This window comes from Populus trichocarpa, chromosome 18 (genome assembly GCF_000002775.5).
Source record: "Populus trichocarpa isolate Nisqually-1 chromosome 18, P.trichocarpa_v4.1, whole genome shotgun sequence".
In the NCBI taxonomy this organism is placed as follows: domain Eukaryota; kingdom Viridiplantae; phylum Streptophyta; class Magnoliopsida; order Malpighiales; family Salicaceae; genus Populus; species Populus trichocarpa.
The window spans coordinates 2897744-2901755 of NC_037302.2; positions in this window are offsets into that span (position 1 = coordinate 2897744).

Genomic DNA, 4012 nt, shown 5'->3' on the forward strand with positions numbered 1-4012 from the left:
CCGTTATTTCTGTAAAAATTAGTGACAAAAATTTTTCATTGTAAATAATAATGGGATATTTTTTATCGATTGTTTTTTTCAATTGTCTAGTTGTTACTTTTCTTGGGTGAAAATGATATTTTAAAAAATAAATAGGTAAAAAGTAGGAGATTTTAATTTGTTAAAGGTTTTTTTTTTTATCGCTTCTAAATATCATAATTAATGACTAAACATCTAAATGTACAAAATGATAAGAATATTTTATTGAATCAAATGTTTTGATTGTTAAAGAGTAATATATAATCATGTCTTCAAGCTTTGCCTATCATTTTAAATTTCTAGGATGAAATAATTAAAACATAAAAAGAGAGAGAAAAGGGATAGTTGGGTTTTAATTCATTTTAACATCATTAATGAGATTTTCATCAGCAATTCTGTTTGTAATTTGATACGTCAACAATACTAATGGAATTGCTTATAGATTTTTTTTTTATATTTTGCCGTTATTTCTGTAAAAAATTAGTGACAAAAATTTTTCATTGTAAATAATAATGGGATATTTTTATCGATTGTTTTTTTCAATTGTCTAGTTGTTACTTTTCTTGGGTGAAAATGATATTTTAAAAATAAATAGGTAAAAAGTAGGAGATTTTAATTTGTTAAAGGTTTTTTTTTTATCGCTTCTAAATATCATAATTAATGACTAAACATCTAAATGTACAAAATGATAAGAATATTTTATTGAATCAAATGTTTTGATTGTTAAAGAGTAATATATAATCATGTCTTCAAGCTTTGCCTATCATTTTAAATTTCTAGGATGAAATAATTAAAACATAAAAAAGAGAGAGAAAAGGGATAGTTGGGTTTTAATTCATTTTAACATCATTAATGAGATTTTCATCAGCAATTCTGTTTGTAATTTGATACGTCAACAATACTAATGGAATTGCTTATAGATTTTTTTTTATATTTTGCCGTTATTTCTGTATAAAATTAGTGACAAAAATTTTTCATTGTAAATAATAATGGGATATTTTTTATCGATTGTTTTTTTCAATTGTCTAGTTGTTACTTTTCTTGGGTGAAAATGATATTTTAAAAAATAAATAGGTAAAAAGTAGGAGATTTTAATTTGTTAAAGGTTTTTTTTTTATCGCTTCTAAATATCATAATTAATGACTAAACATCTAAATGTACAAAATGATAAGAATATTTTATTGAATCAAATGTTTTGATTGTTAAAGAGTAATATATAATCATGTCTTCAAGCTTTGCCTATCATTTTAAATTTCTAGGATGAAATAATTAAAACATAAAAAAGAGAGAGAAAAGGGATAGTTGGGTTTTAATTCATTTTAACATCATTAATGAGATTTTCATCAGCAATTCTGTTTGTAATTTGATACGTCAACAATACTAATGGAATTGCTTATAGATTTTTTTTATATTTTGCCGTTATTTCTGTAAAAAATTAGTGACAAAAATTTTTCATTGTAAATAATAATGGGATATTTTTTATCGATTGTTTTTTTCAATTGTCTAGTTGTTACTTTTCTTGGGTGAAAATGATATTTTAAAAAATAAATAGGTAAAAAGTAGGAGATTTTAATTTGTTAAAGGTTTTTTTTTTATCGCTTCTAAATATCATAATTAATGACTAAACATCTAAATGTACAAAATGATAAGAATATTTTATTGAATCAAATGTTTTGATTGTTAAAGAGTAATATATAATCATGTCTTCAAGCTTTGCCTATCATTTTAAATTTCTAGGATGAAATAATTAAAACATAAAAAAGAGAGAGAAAAGGGATAGTTGGGTTTTAATTCATTTTAACATCATTAATGAGATTTTCATCAGCAATTCTGTTTGTAATTTGATACGTCAACAATACTAATGGAATTGCTTATAGATTTTTTTTATATTTTGCCGTTATTTCTGTAAAAAATTAGTGACAAAAATTTTTCATTGTAAATAATAATGTGATATTTTTTATCGATTGTTTTTTTCAATTGTCTAGTTGTTACTTTTCTTGGGTGAAAATGATATTTTAAAAAATAAATAGGTAAAAAGTAGGAGATTTTAATTTGTTAAAGGTTTTTTTTTTTATCGCTTCTAAATATCATAATTAATGACTAAACATCTAAATGTACAAAATGATAAGAATATTTTATTGAATCAAATGTTTTGATTGTTAAAGAGTAATATATAATCATGTCTTCAAGCTTTGCCTATCATTTTAAATTTCTAGGATGAAATAATTAAAACATAAAAAAGAGAGAGAAAAGGGATAGTTGGGTTTTAATTCATTTTAACATCATTAATGAGATTTTCATCAGCAATTCTGTTTGTAATTTGATACGTCAACAATACTAATGGAATTGCTTATAGATTTTTTTTTATATTTTGCCGTTATTTCTGTAAAAAATTAGTGACAAAAATTTTTCATTGTAAATAATAATGTGATATTTTTTATCGATTGTTTTTTTCAATTGTCTAGTTGTTACTTTTCTTGGGTGAAAATGATATTTTAAAAAATAAATAGGTAAAAAGTAGGAGATTTTAATTTGTTAAAGGTTTTTTTTTTATCGCTTCTAAATATCATAATTAATGACTAAACATCTAAATGTACAAAATGATAAGAATATTTTATTGAATCAAATGTTTTGATTGTTAAAGAGTAATATATAATCATGTCTTCAAGCTTTGCCTATCATTTTAAATTTCTAGGATGAAATAATTAAAACATAAAAAAGAGAGAGAAAAGGGATAGTTGGGTTTTAATTCATTTTAACATCATTAATGAGATTTTCATCAGCAATTCTGTTTGTAATTTGATACGTCAACAATACTAATGGAATTGCTTATAGATTTTTTTTATATTTTGCCGTTATTTCTGTAAAAAATTAGTGACAAAAATTTTTCATTGTAAATAATAATGGGATATTTTTTATCGATTGTTTTTTTCAATTGTCTAGTTGTTACTTTTCTTGGGTGAAAATGATATTTTAAAAAATAAATAGGTAAAAAGTAGGAGATTTTAATTTGTTAAAGGTTTTTTTTTTATCGCTTCTAAATATCATAATTAATGACTAAACATCTAAATGTACAAAATGATAAGAATATTTTATTGAATCAAATGTTTTGATTGTTAAAGAGTAATATATAATCATGTCTTCAAGCTTTGCCTATCATTTTAAATTTCTAGGATGAAATAATTAAAACATAAAAAAGAGAGAGAAAAGGGATAGTTGGGTTTTAATTCATTTTAACATCATTAATGAGATTTTCATCAGCAATTCTGTTTGTAATTTGATACGTCAACAATACTAATGGAATTGCTTATAGATTTTTTTTTATATTTTGCCGTTATTTCTGTAAAAAATTAGTGACAAAAATTTTTCATTGTAAATAATAATGGGATATTTTTTATCGATTGTTTTTTTCAATTGTCTAGTTGTTACTTTTCTTGGGTGAAAATGATATTTTAAAAAATAAATAGGTAAAAAGTAGGAGATTTTAATTTGTTAAAGGTTTTTTTTTTATCGCTTCTAAATATCATAATTAATGACTAAACATCTAAATGTACAAAATGATAAGAATATTTTATTGAATCAAATGTTTTGATTGTTAAAGAGTAATATATAATCATGTCTTCAAGCTTTGCCTATCATTTTAAATTTCTAGGATGAAATAATTAAAACATAAAAAAGAGAGAGAAAAGGGATAGTTGGGTTTTAATTCATTTTAACATCATTAATGAGATTTTCATCAGCAATTCTGTTTGTAATTTGATACGTCAACAATACTAATGGAATTGCTTATAGATTTTTTTTATATTTTGCCGTTATTTCTGTAAAAAATTAGTGACAAAAATTTTTCATTGTAAATAATAATGGGATATTTTTATCGATTGTTTTTTTCAATTGTCTAGTTGTTACTTTTCTTGGGTGAAATGATATTTTAAAAAATAAATAGGTAAAAAGTAGGAGATTTTAATTTGTTAAAGGTTTTTTTTTTATCGCTTCT